The sequence below is a fragment of the Callorhinchus milii genome, unplaced genomic scaffold (assembly GCF_018977255.1).
Source record: "Callorhinchus milii isolate IMCB2004 unplaced genomic scaffold, IMCB_Cmil_1.0 Scaffold1, whole genome shotgun sequence".
Classification (NCBI taxonomy): Eukaryota; Metazoa; Chordata; class Chondrichthyes; order Chimaeriformes; family Callorhinchidae; genus Callorhinchus; species Callorhinchus milii.
In genome coordinates this window covers 25,925,775-25,944,699 of record NW_024704742.1, presented here as the reverse complement: position 1 = coordinate 25,944,699, position 18,925 = coordinate 25,925,775, and the positions used below count along the sequence as shown (strand labels likewise).

Genomic DNA, 18,925 nt, shown 5'->3' with positions numbered 1-18,925 from the left:
ACCAGGCTGACACACTTAAAGGTTTAGAGCCTGGGCTTGTAGGATTTTCTGATAAGTTCGGGTTCTTTTTTGTATTTTAGAATTGGCTCATGATGCTCAATTAGATCACATCGGCATTGGGAATAGATTGTATTGGATTTCCAAATAATACCTTTCTGGAAGCATTCTGGAAACAACAACAAAATTACATTTATAGAGTGCCTTTCACGTCGGGAGGACGTCTCAAAGCACTGATGTCAGGGCCCGAGCATGGGGGAGGAGTGGTGCAGGATAAGGGAAGGCAGAGAGGTGGGAGAGCGACCAAAGGCACAATCGAAGAGAAGGGTCTTGAGATCGTTCTTAAACCAATTAAAATGTTCATGTACTTTGTTAAACTATTGAGGATGTCTTTTTCAAATTTAATAAGACTTGCAGCTAGGCTGTTGCAACAGTATGATTAACTGGCAACTGTAATGCTTATGGATTTTGGATGCATCACGCTCGTAAGAGAATATTAATGAAGCACCACAAACATTGCAATAATCTACAACAATTTCCCTTTCTCTGACTGCTTTCTTTCTTTTTAGCAGATGAGATGTTAAACCAAAGTCTCATCTGCCTGTTCAGGTGGACATTAAAGATCCTATGGTACTATTCGAAAAAGAGTTTCTCCCAGGGTTCTGGCCAACAATTGCCCAGATAAAATCATAATTCACCTCCTAGCTGCTTGTGTGACTTTGATGTGCTGACTAAATAGTTAGTTTACTTTACAATACAACCTGTGAAGCGCTTTGAGATATCATCCTGAAGTGAAAGACAGTTGTGCACGTGTATGTGAACTTGAAAGGCGCTAGTGTGTATGTGAGTGTGTGTGTGCGTGTGTATGACTGCTTTATTAAAGAAGTGCCTATCTTTGAAATGCTATTGCCAACCCACTCTCAGCAGATGCAAATAATAAATCTGCTGAACGTGATCAGGGCTTCTCACCAGTTATCTCTAACATCTGGGGAAACAAGAGAGAGTACTATAATTAGTTGCAAAAGCATTTCCTTAACTGTGGATCCAGATTTTATAAATAATTGCATCTCTTCAGTCTCCCTTCAATTCTGGAAATACAATAGTAGGTATTGGTCCAGAGCATATACAGAGAAGACTAACACATTTTTCTCTTGTTGAGTTATCAGTGGGTAATCTTTCCACTTAGTTTTTGCCCTTATATGATATCAGGTAAGACTTCATATCAAGAAACCATGTCCAAGTGTAATCATTAACTACCTGACATATTCCATATGGAAATACTTACATAAAGATTTTAGATTGTGTAGCTAGGTTGAAGCTGTATATCCTGTGAAGCACTTCGGGAGGCTACCCTGCGTGGAGGACGCTATATAAGTGCAAGTTGTTGTTGTTGACACTCAATGTAAGGATTATCTTTATGATTTAAGTATATTATGCGTTAGCCTGGCTCAGTTGGTAGCACTCTCACCTCTCAATCAGAAGGTTGTGGCTATGTACAATTTGGCCGTTATGTTTGCCTACAAAATTCACAGTCATTGTACTTTACAATGAATCCTGTGAAGTGTTTGAGATGTCCTCCAAATGTGAGAGGCACTATATCAAATGCAAGGATTATTAAAAATAAAAAATCATGCGCTGATGACTGTGAATTACAGATGTCTCTTGAGTTTTGCAACCACATCATACTACCAGCAATGCTACTTGTTATGATTTCCAGGTAACAATGCATAATTCAGAATAGGAGAAATTGCTGCTCTTCATTCCTTCTGGATACTGGGATGAAAAACCTTTGGTTTAAGGCAACTCCTTCTCTTCTCTTCTTGGTGTGCCTGCAATAGATTGCACAGTGCACCGCCCTGCCCCACTAAACCATGTATACAATACGCTCCCAAACCTAAATCAACAATGCCCTGAAACCTTGTAAGCCTCAGACATAATAGGAAAGTTGGCCCTAGCTGGAAACAAACCAATGGAGAAATCATCCATCTTGAACATTCCAGAGCCTGCAGAAGAACCATATCTTGGTCTCACAAGATCTGTCTGGATGAAGAAGGCCCTTCAGCCCATCTGATCTTATCCTGCCAGAACACCCATCCTCCCATCACAGCATCAAGCTGCTTTTTAAATGAGTCCAGTGCCCTGACCTTACTCAAGCCTTCTTGACAGCCTGTTCTAGTAATTAATTACCTTATGAGTAAAGAACAACTTCCTGGTGTCTGTCCTTAAATTGCCCTTCATAACTCTGAACCTATGTCTTCTTGTTCATGTTGCATCCTAGAGTATTGATCTAGGTTTACTTTTTCAATCCCATATAAAATGTTATACGTTGATCCTTTCTAGACATTTCCTCCACCATTGATCTATATTTTCTAAGGATTGAGTAAGTATTTACTTGGTAATAATGGGGAATGACTCTTGCAAGGTGTGACCTGCCCAAGGTTTCAATGCTACATTTGATTACTTTTTGAGGAAAGGTTACAAATTTCAAGAGAGGCAGAGAATTTGTAAATTAGGCAGGTGAATGACAGGTGGTATTTATTATTGTAAAACGTAAGCTGTTGCAGTGCATATTGATGCTACAAATAGAAAATCTGAGAACAATATTAAATGGTAGATCATAAATTAAAGTGGAAAGGGATTTGGGTATATTAGCACTGAAAAGCATCTTTACAGTCTCTGGGCGCTGTTGTAAGGAGAAATAAGACATTGGTGATGTATGGTAGATGACACAATATAAATCCAAAGAAATTATGCTGATACTACAAACCACTAACAAGACCACAATAATAATGCAATCTATATTCATGTAGCACCATTCACATAGGGCGGATGTCTCAAAGTCCTTAAGTAATCCTTGTAATTGATACAGTGCCATTTGGGGTGGGGCGGAGGAAGAAATAGGTGACAATAGATGCGGTCAAAGATGTAGGTTTCAAGGCAGGACTCCCTCATGAAACTATTTATATTTATAATGTACACATGGCAGTTTAAAGCAGAATGCTGGGTTTTATTTCACTGTTGCAAACAAGTAATAAAATTAATGACCCTGATCAGTGAACTTGAAGCATCCGCACACCCATCATCCCAGTACGCACCTTGCTCCGCTATTGGATGACACCCAACTGTACCTCTCTACCTCCACCCTTGACTCCAGGACCACTGCTGTCCTGACAGAATGTCTGTCAGACATTAATTCCTGGATAAGAGCTAACTTTCTACAGTTGAACGTCAACAAGACCGAGGCTCTCCTGATTGGCTCCCATAAAACGCCTCCATACCTCAGGCACTGACAGCATCACCATCCAAGGATGCACACGCCACCTCACCAAGCCAGTCCAGAACCTTGGCATCTTGTTTGACCCTCAACTATCCTTTCTACCCCCACATCTGTGCCATGACCCTCTCTGCCTTCCCCCACCTCCGCAACATCGCCCGTCTCCACCACTGTCTCACACCACATGCTGCCGAGACTCTCAAACACACATTCACAATATCCAGGCTCAACTCTGTAAACTCTCTGCTTGTTGGCCTCCCCCACTCCTCCCTCCATAAGCTGCAGATCATCCAAAACTCTGCAGTCTGTGTCCTCTCCTGCACTATGCTCCGTGCCCTATCACCCCCATCCTCGCCCAACTCCACTGACTTCCCATCACACAGAGAATACAGTTCAAGATCCTGGTCCTCACCTTCAAAGTTCTTCATGGCCTTGCTCCCCCCTACCAACCTGCCCGCTCCCTCCGCTCAGTGGGATGCATCCTGCTTCATGTCCTCCAGTTCGCCTGCCCCACCATTGGCAGGAAGGCCTGCAGCCATTCTGGAACTCCACCCTGCAATCCCCCTGCCTCCACCCCCTCTCTTGCCTTTTTCAAGATCCGTCAAAAGACCCTCCTCTTTGACCGTGCCTTCGATCACCCTCCTTTACTCCCCTACCTTCCCCGATCCTGACTCCCAGCTCGGCTCTGAAACACTGATTGTCCAGTGCTTTGGGACATCCTCCTGACATGAAAGGCACTATACAAATGTAATTTTGTTGTTGTTGTCTCCTTGTCCTCCAACAGATTGATTCCAAGGTCCTCACCTACAAACTCCTTCATGCCTTAGCGTGTCCCTTATGGTTCCCACTTCTTACTCGGGTGCTCCTTCAGCAATGTGAAGAACTTCGAGACAACCGCCAAACCTGACAAGTGCTACAGAGGAATGTAAATTGTATTGTGCTGTACCTCATCTTCTTCCAGACTTCTCTGCTCACCTTCACTCTAAGCGAGCCGAGTCTTCAGATTTTACATCCCTAACATCTGGAACTCCCTCCCTCTACCCTTCCGTCTCAGTTCCTCTTTATTTATCTATGTCTTGCCTTACAATCTACTTCATCGATCGAGCCTATGGTCACCTCCTCTTTCGCTCTGCTTGGTGTCCGATCCAGTGATGGTAAGCGCTCCAAGACATCATCCTACATGAAGGGTACTCCATAAATGTAAGCTGTTGTTGTTCCCCTTTGCCATGGCTTACTACTTGTACTATTTCAACCAATAGTTTTATTTTGGTTTTGATATTCAACCACAAAAATAAACAGTCAATGAATTTTACAGTAAATCCTGTGAAGTGCTTCGAGATGCACTCCCAACATCAAAAGGGGCTTTGTCAAATGCAAGGATTATAATTATTATTATTGATAAGGTAAACTATATTCGAACTATTCATTTTCCAAGTAGGTAATCGGGCAGAAGCACCAGGAGAGGTAGATAAATACGTGATGACATCACTGCAAACAAGGCCAGATGCTATCTCTGCCTGCTGTTTGCTGCTGACAGTTTCCATAGTAACGGGGTAGAATCTGCACGTGTGGGTAGTTCATGGATTTTGTTGGAGACAATTATTGATTAAACAAGTGCAAGTGAAAAAAGAAGAAAAGGCAAGTAAGAAATATAATTCTGGCAACGAAAACATTGCCATTTTATATTTCTCTGCTTGAATGTCCTTGTTTCTTGAACAACACCTTCAGTTTAATTAATAATAATTATCCTTTCATTTAGGATATCTTTGAGACGTCTCAAAGTGCTTCGCAGAATATACTGTAAAGTGAACTGACTGTATATTTTGTGGGCAAATTATTTTCATATTGAACATCTGGATGTCCATTTTGAAAAATGACAAGATGACAATTGCTTTCCAACTTCTACCAGCTCGGGCCTGTCCTCTCCTTTATTCCCTTGTGAACAAGCCAGTTATAGATATCAGTCAGAAACACCCAATTCACAAGCATGAAAGCTGAGGAAACTTATCTGCTCCCCCTTGACTGACCTGGGGTCGTTTGAAAATATCAGGAAGGTTTGAATGGGTGGATGTCTGGTGAGGCAGCATCAGGATCAGCTTGGAATTAATTAATGTCAAGGCTCACACATGAATCAGGGCAACTGGGACAAGAATAATAATCCCTGCATTTTATATAGCACCTTATCACATCTTCAAGATGTCTCAAAGTGCTTCACAGAATATACTGTAAAATGAATTGACTGTGGGTGAAATAGTTATGAAAGTGAGTCCAGTGTCATTGGAACTATAACCAAGGAAAATGTAGGGGGGCGGGGCAAGAGGGGATCAGGTAAACACGATACGTCCCTCTATGGAGAGAGTGCCATTCCATTCCAACAATCTATCTCTGAGATTTCCATGTATAGGTAGGGTGTATGTGACGCTCAATTTGGTTTGGATAATCTTAAGAATGGTGATGGGTTTCTGAATGTGTCAGATGCCTGGCTGAACACCCATCCCCCCCCAAAAAAAATGGGGAGAAAGCACCAAATTGCGTCAACTCTAACGCAGTGGGACTTTATATCCCTGCATTAAAAAGTGTTATTTAATGATGATCTTGATTTTAAAGTGATTTAGTTTTGTCGTCATGTTCCTTTTACTGCAACCCAATGAAGCTAAGCTGAGGTTCTAAACCCAGGCAGGTTCATAAAGTATTGCTATTTGGTCCATTTGGTTGAATGATAAAGTACCAAATTGGTGAAATTAACCTTAACGTTTCACCCAGAAAATATACAGTCAATTCACTTTCCAGTATATTCTATGAAGCACTTTGAGACGTCTCGAAAACATGATAAGGCGCTATATCAAATGCAAGGATTATCATTATTATTACCAAAGAAAGTCACTAGAAAAGGGAACTTGCAACTTTAAATATTTCACCAAGTTTCCAATAAACTGCTGAAGAACAATTTTCATCTCCTTTGGCACTGTTCTTTATTAAAATTACTGACTCTGGCACATCTGTTCCTGATGACACTGTAAAAGAGTAGACGTGCACAAGTGAATTTTTAAGCAAGTAATAACTGGCCTAACTGCAAATAATCACACAACAAATGCTGAGATTTCAAACAGAGCCATAAATATTTGATGTAGTAAAGCTTAGGAGAACTCTTTTTCCATGAAGTATAACCCTATGGATACATGTTTGGAGGCAATGTGGATAAGAATGCAAGGCAAGCAGTAATGTGATGATAAACTACAACAACAACTTGGATTATATAGTGCCCTCCATGCCGAACGGCATTTCAGAGCACTTCACAGTGATGGATTCTGGGGACGAGCCAGAGGGATGGGGAGGAAGGTCACCAAAGGCACGGTTGAAGAGAAAGGTCTTCAGCAGGGACCTGAACTATTCCACAATTGCCCATATTTTCTGCACATAAAGGAAAATAAAAGCACCTGAAAGACATTAGCACATTGTTCTTTGAGGACAAGTGGTTTATATTTATTAGAGAGTAAATGAAACGCAGTAAAATCAAAACATTTTCACAGGTGCTTTTATCTCATTACGCATTCCCTCTGTTGCGAAGGAGGGGTGGGGGTGAAAAAAAAATCGATGAATATTATCTCGGTGAAAATCATCTGAATAAATTCACTGTTAAAGCTGCTGGGCAAATTGAATAATATAAGGTCACTGTCTGAATTCATTGCAAAACGCCTGTGGTGTGTTTTTCAAATTAAAATATTTATTGCTAGATGTTATTACTTTCCATCCCAAAGCTTAAACTTTCCATTGATGGTGCAGTTCTTTAAAATAAAATTATTTTCTCTTATGTTATCAATTAACCAAATAATAGAATTAACTTTCTGCAAATGAAATGCTTTTTCTTTCAAAAAATGTCCCAAATCTAAATATGACACATGAGTAAAAGTTCCCAATGACACATTTCTCAATAAATTGGTAATGATCATATTGCTTTTAATCATAAAGTGTAAATGTATTCACATATCAGCGATATGGGGATCAAAAACTGTTTGGGGTACAAAAGGGCAAAGAAATTGGTCAAAAATAAGAATAAAATTACCACACAAGTCCGAGTTCCTCTGGGGTGAATCCAAACTAAACTTGTGCAGTTGATTATGAATAATTTAAGACCAAGAATTTCCAATTTTATAGCACCTTTCATGTAGAAAAGTATATCAAAGCACTCTGCAAGGTCAGAGTGGGAGTCTGAGCTGGGGAAGAAATAGAAAGTAGGGTAGAGGTAGCTGAAGGAGTTAATGTCAAAGGGATAATGGTTTAGACTGGTTCAAAAGCAAAGAGGGTCAGAGAGCAAGACAGAGAAATTTCGGGAAAGCGTTATAGAAGGTAGGTGGCCCACCAATGTTTCAGCCACCCTCTCACAAGATCGGTTCAGATTAAGGAGACCCTTCAGCCCATCTGATCTCACCCGTTCTACCATCACCCCATCACTACATCGAGCTGCTTTTTAAATAAGTCCCATCTCTTGGCCTCTACCGCCTTTCCTGCAACCTGTTCCCTTCATTGAGTACCCTCTGAGTAACATAATAATTTGGCCTAAAGCCACGTGAAGCCTCCAAAGGCCACAATTGATGTTGCCAGCCTTGGACAGTGGTTTTTGAGTGCTGCTGTATGACATGCCATACTAACTGAAGAGTGGACCAGTGCCTCAGACAGCACCAACAACAATAATAGCTGGCAGCTGGCTACGGGTCAAATCATCATGTTAAAGCCAGAGCTGTGTTCATAATCAGACTTGCAAAAGTTATGTTTTGGACAATAATTTTCACCAGTGATTATTCTTACACATTACACTATTTGCCCCATTGTTCCATTCCGCCTGCCCTTTTCGTTGTGATAAGTTTGCAATGTTCACCAATCAGTCAACATATTGGCTTGTGAATTAACCCATGGGATAGACTCTCATCCCGTTCTGCAACAGATAATATGGAATCTCATTTACGTGCCATTATAGAGACCCCGTAGTGGATAATGGAAATTCCCGTAGTGGATAATGGATGTAGTTACCTACATCCCTTTTGAAGCCTTATAGTTTTTTGATCCATTACCTCTGCTGGTCATCTGTTCCACATGCTATCACCCTTCTGCTAAAAATATTTCTCCTGCATTTCCCATTCTCTTTTGTTTTTCTTTTGAAGATATGACCAACTCCTTGATCTTGCATTTTGCTCACAGTAGAAGTATGAATGTGCTGCTCCCCGTTGTTGCAGCTCTTTCCATTAACCCAGAGGCCAGCATGTCTGGTTTTAGTGATTCTGCAATAGTGATACATACTCATAGCACACATCTTTCAGTTTGCTTCTGAAGAACATAATTAACAATCACATTGTGTGCATTCTCTCTTTCTAATCCACACAATGGGTTCTAAAGCACAGTAAGTGTCAGCTTGGCTCAGTTGTAGCATTCTCACCTCTGAGACAAAAGCCTATAACGAGTCTTTGAACTCGCAATCTAGGCTGTCACTTCATTGCAGTGTTGGGCATCCACTGCATTGCTGGAGTTACCGTTAGACATTAAACTGAGGTCCCCATTTGACTGTTCATGTGGGCGATAAAAATCCCATGTCATGATTCAAAAAGACAAGGGAGTTTCTCCCGGTGTCTTAGCCAACAGTTCCCCCAAATAAAATTGGTCAATCACTTCATGGCTGTTTGTGGAACATTGCTGTGTGCAATTTGGCTGCCACATTCATCTACGCATACACAGTCACTATAGTCTGCAGCAAATCATGTGAAATAAGATGTCCGTCTGATGGAAAACGCATCATATCAAATGCAAGGATTATTCATTCGTAACAGCAGTCGCTGATGATCCTTGGATGGTAACTGAAAATGTGGCACACTGACTCGTGGGAACTCTGTTGATGGAGCTATGTTTTTACACTTCATCTTTTAGAACTTCAAACTAAACACAAATCAAATTAAAAAATAATAATCCTTTCATTTGGTTTACTGTCTTTCACCTTGGGAGGCCATCCCAAAAGGCTTCACAGGATTTACCTGTGAAGCAGAGTGCAAATACGACAGCTCAATTGCACACAGCAATGTCTGACAAACTATGAGTTATGAGCACTAGAGATATTAAAATCGGTATTACTTTATGTGATCTCCTGTCTCTCCCCGATTCTACTGCTGCTCTACTTCAATTGCTCGTTTAACTCAGCTCCTGCTACACTAACTCACTGCAATTAACTCAGCTCCTGCTACACAAAATAAGATTCTACTTTGTTAATTCAGCTCTCCACCTCAGAACCCGCGGCACTCACTTCTCCAAATTACCTCTCATTTCCTAGAAACTCTGTCTAAGAACTGGCAGAATGGGAACTAAAACAGAGTGACACTGGGATTACCCGAATAATTTCGGATAATCAGGGCAAAGGATAATCAAAGTTCCACTGCAGACACCAAGTGCTTCTTCAAAGATTTTTTTAATATAAAAGTGGCTTTCGTTAATGTGCAAGTAAAATTTATTTCAGCAGGCCGGTTAATCCTAGGCATTTTTTTTCTTGTGCAGATTTTTAAGTAGTTTCATTGTCACAAACCTCAGTGGGATCATCCAGCCTAGCATTATATTCAGCAGCACTCAGGCTTACAAATCATTTTTTTTCTATTTCATTTCAGTTACAAAGTTCTTTATGAAGGAATGCATTGTTTATTTCAGAAGTAATTGAAATTTGCGAACAGCTTCTTAATATACATTAGAAAATACACACTTAGTAATTTACGGTTACTGGTATCTGTTGAACTGGTCCGACCCCAGCATTGAGTCAGTGGTATTTGATTACAAAAAATAAATACGAGATCAAAGATACAGAAATATTTTGGAGAAACACTTTTTTTCATCAGTCATGTGTCTGACCCATAGGGAAACCCATCACTATGCTTAAGGGTATCTAAACCAGTCACTTACATATGCCACTTACACACTGACATTCCCGTGTCTGGAATGGAATGCACTTTCTCTCCTTGGAGGATCACATCCTGCTTACTTATTCTGAAGAGTATTAGATGCAGGGTGACAACAGCCAAGGCTTGGGAACCCCAGAGTGTGTGCTGGAGTACTTTTGCTTAGCTTGCCATTTGGACCACTATCTGACAAGCTTCCTGTTGCTTGTCCAGCTAGGACCATCCTACCTGACAGGATTTTGGCTTGCAGGGTTAGCAGGAGCTGAGTGGAAAAAAATCTCTGCTCCCAGTGACTGGTCTGCACCTTCAACTACCGACAATGCGCCAAACTGGCCGGACCGTTATCATCAGTGCTCTGGAATCCTGCAGTCCCACATGGCTTAGGAACCGAACTACTGAGGGTTGACTCAACTCCAAAGTTCTATTGTGAAAAGACATTATATCAAATGTAACGATTATTATTATTACAATATCATTGTTATTTATTTCTTTGTTTACCAGTTTTATCAAAATAATAGGAAATAGGACCCACATATAGGCCTATTGGGAAATTCTAAAGTAAGTAACTAAAGCCAGCAAGATAGGATAAAGTGGAGGTGGATGATGTTGTGGTTTAAGATAAGTGGGTTAAGGTGTTCCGTTTCTATTCCTGTGACCAGGAGGAGGAGCTGCGATTGTGGGAATCAGTCATTTGTTGCAGACAACTGAGATCACCAGTTGCGGTGTTGTTTTTTTAATCCATGTCCACACATCCCCATCTTCACTCTGAATTTTCAGCTGAAGTCAAGCAGGCAACAAGAATTGGCTCAACCATCCGTTCGGTAATGCTGCCACCCCCTTGCTGAGTAACACTCCCCAGAGCCACGTTCTTCTTTGCTTGATTAAATTGTACATACTGTGAAGCAGAGCTCGGTGATGTGAAATCGGTTTCATTGCATGCCGTTTGCACTCACAGATGGACTGATTTCACAAATCATTTTTAAGCTTTCGCTCGCTAGCTATAAATATCAATTAAGACAGCATAACAAGGTATATTTTAGACACAGTCGTCATTGTAGTGTTTAATGTAACTACCAGACTTGCTGAAAAGACCAGTGGATTCCTGTCACCAACAACAAGTCCACCGACAGTTGGCCAAAACTGTCCTGTGCTAAGACATCCCTGGAATAGACCGAACTTTGAGAGGCCCCTGCTGGCAATGGTCAGAAGTCCCCACTCTGAGTAATAGTACTTACCACTAAGGAACACAGACTGTTGTGGGTCAAATGCTTCTATTTGCTTATAGCTGACCTGCTACAGCCAACTATTTGGATGTGATAAAGAAGTTCTGACCAGAGAGAAATTAGGGCTTTTAAACCAGTCTCCTCTCACTCTCGCCCACCCAGAATCCTCCCTCAATTTATAGTCTACGTAACTCTGGAATGTTGATGGAGCCAGGAATAGAGAGTGGATAGAGAATGATATTACAACAAAAACGTGCATTTATATAACGCCCTTCACACATGGTAGCGTCTCGAAGCACTTAACAGCGGTAGAACCTGATGCCGAGCTGGGAAGAGGTGACCATAACCACCGTTGAAGATCTTCAGGCGTGATTTGAAAATGGGAAGGAGGGAGTAAGGCAGAGGGATTGAAGGGAGAGAGTTCAAAAGTTTTGGGCCAAAGTGGTTGAAAGCATGACCACCAATGGTGGAGTTGAGGGGACAAGGGACAAGCAGGAGGGTACAAGGCAGAAGCAGGGGGGATGAGGGATCAGTCGAGAGGAAGTGGTCGGTGGAGCGGAGATGGTGGAGTGGGCAGTAAGCAGGTCGGAGAGGTAAGGAGGTGCCAGAGCATGAAGGGATTTATAGGCAAATGTGAGGAACTTGAAGTCGATTTGTTATGTGAGAGAGAGCCTGGCGAAGACTGGTGTGATGGGGATACAAAGTTTACAGTGGGGTGATGTACGGATGGCGGAGTTTTTAATTAGTTGGATTTTGTGGATAGTGGAGCTGGGGAGACTGGCGAGGAGAACATTGGAGTAATTGAGACGGGAGGTAACAAAAGGGTGGACAAGGGTCTTGGCTACTTTTGGTAGAGGTACGGTCAGAGCCGAACAATGTAATGGAGGTGGAGGAAAGCGGTCTTCGTCAGGGCCTGGATGTGGGGTTGGAAGGACAGCTGGGGATCGAACCTGACCCCTAGCACAGGTTTAGTAACTGTTAGGAAAAGGCCGGAGAGGTTGAGAAAGTCTGAGCTGCAGGAGAAAGGACGTTGATGGGAGCCAAGGAGTATGGCTTCCGTCTTGCAGGAAGTTACCAGGAAATATTAACCATTTGACTGTTGGTAAATTTACATCTGAGTTTCAGCAGTTTGGAAGACAGTACTCATTCAGCTTTCTTCCAGACAGAATGGAGCAACTACTTTAATCCATTGCTTTTTTTACACACACATAGTGGCCTGACAGCTTTCCAATTTAAAGCTGTCAACATGAAATTAGTTTGGCAGTGACAGCTCAGTTTCTAGTGGATATTGCCTCAAAAGACAGTAATTTCTAAAGCTATTTAAAAGTTATGTTGTTTATTTCCACTCAAGTTTTCTCCTCCAATGTGCTCCCCTCATCTTGTCTCTGATTCAGTTAAGATTAAAATTAAGGCAATTTGACCAAATGGCTATCAAACCCACTTAATCCTGCCTTTGCCCAATGCCTTCTTCATCCAACACCTGCACATGTCAACCTCCCAAGAGGGGTCACTTGATAACAATCAGGAGCAGCAAAACTGGTGCTGAGGCAGTTTGTAGCCTTGTAAACCCAGAGGTACTTAAGCTAATTGTATCCCAAGTATTGCCCTGACTTACATCAACAATTACATCCCAGATTGTGATTCCAGTATGCAGAATTGTTCAGTCGGTCCCACATAATAATATTCCCAGACTAACACTAGTTATTACAGTTTCTTAAAATTGATATTATTTAGGTAGTTTAATAATAAACCTAACATTTGATATAGCACCTTTCATAATGGGAGAACATCTCAAAGGGCTTCACACGATATAGTGTAAATAGATATTGACTGTGTTTTGTGGACAAACGCGACAACTAATTTTGTACAATGTAAGTCCCACAAACAGCCATGAAGTGAATGATCAGTTTTATTTGGCAGATTGTCGGCCACAGCACTGTAAGAAACTACCTTCTCTTTTCAAATAGGGTCATATGATCTTTAATGTCCACCTAAACAGTACAGTACTTCAGTTTAATGTTTCATCTGAAGGACAGCACCTCGAACAATGAAGCACACTCCCAGGACCACACTGGACTATCAGCCTAGACTATAAATTAAAATTATCGACGTGGGGCTTGAACGCAGACCTTCTGACTCAGAGGCAGAAGTACTACCAACTGAGTCAGACTGATGGGCATCCCATTGCTTGTTCACCTTCTAAACTCAATCATTAATAAAGCTGACTACAAAATCTATAATGCTAATTCACATAATATTTGAACGGACCATTGGATTTTAATTTTCTCTAACACTACAAACATTTTAATTATTAATTATTTATGTTCATTTTCAATGGTGTTCAATTTCTCAAGAATTTCTTTAATACGCAAATTCAAGTAAATCAAACCATGTGTGAATTAACCAAGCTTTACAAACAATATACAGCATGGAAACAAGCCACTTGGACCAACTAGTCATTGCCAGTGTTTGTACTCCACATGACTCTCCAACGACTCCTTACTCTCTCCCATACCCTTCTATTCCCTTCTCCCTCATGTGAAGGTCTGGCTTCCTGTTCAAAATAACCTACACTAACTGGTTGAATGTTATACTATTCCACATGATTTAAGAAGTTGTATTATGTTGCATCTTTGACCTTATCTACAGTACCTGCCCTTTCCTCCCTTCCCTTTCTCTCTTGCTCGATATCCGACCACGTCTTTGTGAAGCATTCTGAGATGTTACCCTACGTAAAGGGGGATTCTATAATTTTTTTATATATACAACTTTTTTTTGTTATTTCCTATATTAAAAAAATGTAACTTATCCCTAGAGAAAAATAATTAAATATTGTCTCAATATAATAAATTACCACACAAAGACCTTTCTCTATACAAACATAGAAAAATGCAGTTTTATGTTTTATGCTAGTCAGAAATGCTAGAATTCACTTTATTTGAAACTAGGACAAAATGTCTGGAACAAAAGAATGGAGCCTAGAGAATAGTAGATGATTAATTCAAGAAATTAAATAGTAACACAGGATAATTAAAAATTATAAAAGAGAGGGAGCCTAAGATTATTAACTAACCATGACTTCTATGGAAAGCATCAGATTCCAAACTGCAAATGTCAATACGCAAGGAACAGATCCCTTTTTCATTCCAAATTTAAATATTTGGAGCACTTGCCTCACAACTGAGAGGACCTTGATTCAATTCCCGGCAGGGCAAAATGTTGGGCAAGTTTCCTTCCTGCACACGCCACTGTTTACCTAGCAATAAGTAGAACCCTGTTGTTAGTCGGTTGGCGGATCACTTTTCCGGGAATAATAATTCCTTCAAAATAAAAATAATTTGGTCACTCAATCCATACTTGTATATGGGATACTGCTGTGCGCAAGTGGCTGCTGTGTTTCGCAAACAAAATATACAGTCAATTTACATTACAGTATATTCTGTGAAGCGCTTTGAGATGTCTCGAAGACGTGATAAGGCACTATATGAAATCAAGGATTATTATTATTTGAAATTTCCTACTGGAACTACTCTGAAATAGTGAAAAACATGTTTCCTGCCCTTAAAGAAAATCTAAGATCAATTTCTTGCTTTTGTATATATTTTCCTCTTTTGCAATGCCTTCGGTCACATTCCCTTTCTACCTGGCTCAGCATCAAACGACACCATTGTTAAGTGCTCTGAGATGCTACCCTGTGTAAAAGCACTATATAATTGCAAGTGGTTGTATTTTCTTCAAACTTGGTTGCAGCTCCTTAATGATACACAGCATATTGTCACATACAGTAATGATGAGATGTTAAACCGAGGTCCCATCTGTTCAAATGGATGTTAAAGATCCCATGGCACTATTTGAAAAGAAAATTCTCCTGGTGTCCTGACCAACAACTGGCTGCTGTGTTTCGCCCACAAAATACTCAGTTAATACACTTTACAGTATATCCTGCGAAGCATTTTGAGACGTCTCAATGACATGATAAGATGCTATATCAAATGCAAGGATTATTCTTATTAGTTAGATCTAGTAAGGACAAGAATTTTGCAATAGTTATATGTTGAATGTTTTCATTAATGCAGACGGTAAAGTTACTGCAATATCACAGGTAAATAAAGTACGGCATTCTGTGTCTTTTTCAACTCTCTTTTATTGAATGTGGCATCTCTACTGAGATACCGTTCTACAGGCACTGGTATGCATCAGATACCTCCCCAATTGACCATTCTTCACATGTGAACCTGCACACACTTTGATGGTCAAGAGCATTGCTATTAAGTCTGATTCTGCCCTCATCACTGACATTCACACAGATTCACTTTGTAGAAGTATCGGTTTATTGCTTTCCACATGACACCTGGGAACACTGAAGCCCCACTACTGCAACAGCCATCATCTGCTAACTCAGCACCAACCCAGGATTGACTCAAAACCTTTATGGTCAAAACCTTGTATTACTCAGCATCATGCAAAATGGAGCATTTACTCAGCAAGCCAACATGAAGCCCAATATTCTTGTTTTATCAGTGCACTGAAAAACACTGAAGACTTTTATGGAGTTCACACAGAGTTAAATCTATTAAAAGGACTCCTGCCACAATACTGCCTCTTTCATCTGGAATCAGGGATTGCTTGGACTATTTTTCTCCAATTACTTACTCCTGTACTTATATTGCTACCACTAATGTCACTCTGATGACTTACACAACCATAAGGTGGATTTGGGCTATATTCTCCAGTTTAGGCATCACCTTTATTCACTTTGTAGCTCTCTCATCTGTGTCAGAATGGTACGGGTTCAAACCTCTCATTGGGACTTGAGCTCACAGATTAGGCTATAACAATGTTCATCCTCATGCTTTAATAGAGTATTGGAATACTGAGGTCATCTCACATTTATCATGTAAAATTAGAGCAAAATAAAACTTTAATGTCTGTAATTGCTTTGTGTTAGCTTGATCTCTTCCTGCATTCCAGTGGCCTGAATCTGGATTGAAATTATTTAATTGTAATAATCTCCCATGGTATTAACAAATCTAGGACACAATCAAACTCCTTCAAATCAGAGGATAAAATGTAGCTCAAAGAGGTTTTGCATCATTCAAATATCTTGGGCTGATGGAACTCACAAAGATAGATTTCCTTCAAAAAATTGCTAGTTAATTTACAATTCCTCTCTTTTTTTCCTGATGTATAAATTTATAATCACACTGTATTGCAGAGAGCCTGAAGTCAAAGAGTAAATGGTACAATAAATTAAATTTTATTATTTTTGAAGGGATTATTACCCCCGTAAAAGTGTCCTACCAATCGACTAACACACAGGTTCCTACTTACTGCTAGACGAATGCAGTAAGGAAACTTCCCTACGTTTCGCCCTACCCAGAAATCAACCCTGGTCCTCTCGATTACAAGGCGAGCGTGCAAACCAATATGCTACAGGACTCCACAAGAGACACCTACATCCAGAACATGCTCTGGAACTTATAACACTCTTCATAAGCAGCATAGAATCAGCTCCCGGCTATCTCAATGCTATGAAACTATAATTTCCCTGGTGATGGGAGAGCAGAGACAAGATGATTACCCAGATGGAGGTAGTGCTTTCCATTGAAAGTAGTGCTTCTTTCCCTCCACACACCATAATATTCCTCTTTAATCATTGGTCTCAGTATCTGTGATTTTGTTGTGAAGGGGTCTTTTGGGAAACGAACCTTGAGATCCAAACCAATTTCTTTGAAACCTAAACGCAAAAGGATTCCAGCACTTCTGAGATAGTGAGGTAATTGATGGTTGACTTTGTGTTTAATGAGGGAATGGCAGGAGATATACACTCTCAATTCTCTGCAAAGAGGTGATCTCCCCCACATCCATGCCATGACCTGCTCTGCCTTCCCCACCTCCGCAACATTACCTGGCTCCGCCACTGCCTCACCGTTCAGCCCACCGAAACCCTCATTTATGCGTTCATCAAATCTAGGCTCAGCTACGCTAACTCCATGCTTGTTGGCCTTCCCAACTCTTCCCTCCACAAGCTGCAGATCATCCAGAACTCTGCAGCTCATGTCCTCTCCCAAACCAGGCTATGTAACCCCATCATCCCCCAGCTCGCCCAGCTCCACTGGCTCCCCATTCATCAGAGGATACAGTTTAAAATCCTCATCCTCACCTTCAAGGCCCTTCACAGCCTTGCCCCTTCCTAACTCAGTGACCTGCTAACCCTTTATCAACCTATCCACACTCTCCGCTCAGCAGGCTCCGGCCTGCTCCAAGTTCCCCACACGGCCCGCTCCATCATTGGCGGAGGGGCCTTCAGGCTCTCTGCTCCCACCCTTTGGAACTCCATTTCATATTCCCTTTGCCTCGCTCCCTCCTTGCCTCTTTCAAGTAACGTCTCAAGACCCTCCTTGTTAACCGTACCTTTGGACACCCTCCTACCCTACTTGCCCTTCACCCTCCCTTACCTCAATCTCCCCCCACCAACTCCCTGCCCAGTACTTTGGGGCCTCTTCCAGACGTTAAAGGCACTGTACCAATGTAATTTTCTATTATATTGTATCTCGTTTGGGGAGATGGCAAGCAATCGCTCACATCCAGGGAGAGAAGCACAGTCCAAGAGTGTTACCTAACCTCATGGTTAGAAAATGGTATTTAAGGTACTGAAAATAAAATAACTTTTAAAAAAGGGAAAAGAATGGCTTTTTAAGATTTATGTACAAGTAAATGCCAATAATAATCATTGGTTTTGGTATAACAGTTATAACACTGAATTATTTTAAAGCATTTCACAGGTAATTACTGTCATGTGGAGACAAACTGATATCAATACCTAACTCTGCAGCTCGTGTCCTCTCCCACACTAGGCTCTGTGAGCCTATTACCTCCATTCTTGCTCAGCTACAATGGCTCCACACGTGCCCCAGAGGATCAAGTTCAAGATTCTCATTCTCACTTTTAAATCCCTCCATAGTCATGCCCCAACCAACTTCTGTAACTTTCTAAAAGCCTACCGACTTCCTACTTCCTCCTCTTTACAGGCACTGGCCTGGTTCACATCACCTGTCCAGTACCCACCATCGGCAGTTGGCTCTTCAGACTTTCTGCCCCCGCTCACTGGAACTACATTCCCGGAGTCCTTTTCTCCTCGCCCCTTCCCTTGCCTCCTTCAAGGTCCACCTCAAGAGCTTCCTCTTTGATCGCACCTTCAGTCATCTTCCCACCCACCCTGGGCCCTCAACCTTCTGAATCCAAACCTCAGCTCAGGTGCAAACCCTTGAATGCCCAGCATCTTGGGATGTCCTCCCAACATGAAAAACCCTATATAAATGCGATGTGTTATAATAGCTTTCCAACATTCAATTCGTGGGTTCACACCTTATTGAATGGTACTTGGGAAGGCTGCCAACATCCAGTATGAGTTTGTGTCTTCAGAAAAAAAAACTGTACTCATAGGAACTGTATCAACCAGCACCAAATACCTGTAGTTTTGTAACATTATTATTTTACATTAT

The 18,925-nt window shown here is 41.2% G+C and overlaps 1 protein-coding gene across 2 annotated transcripts in view; it reads right to left on the bottom strand.

The window, feature by feature from the left end:
• LOC103181108 (serine/threonine-protein kinase 32B) overlaps positions 1-18,925 on the bottom strand; it is a 151,093-nt gene that overhangs the window by 96,987 nt on the left and 35,181 nt on the right. Inside the window, exon 2 of one of the 2 annotated variants that reach the window (XM_042341186.1) lies at positions 8,341-8,547. The exons of the other annotated variant lie outside the window; for it this stretch is intronic. The gene's annotated coding sequence lies outside the window, so the exon portion shown is untranslated. The remainder of the gene's footprint in view (positions 1-8,340; positions 8,548-18,925) is intronic. 2 annotated transcript variants of the gene reach the window in all.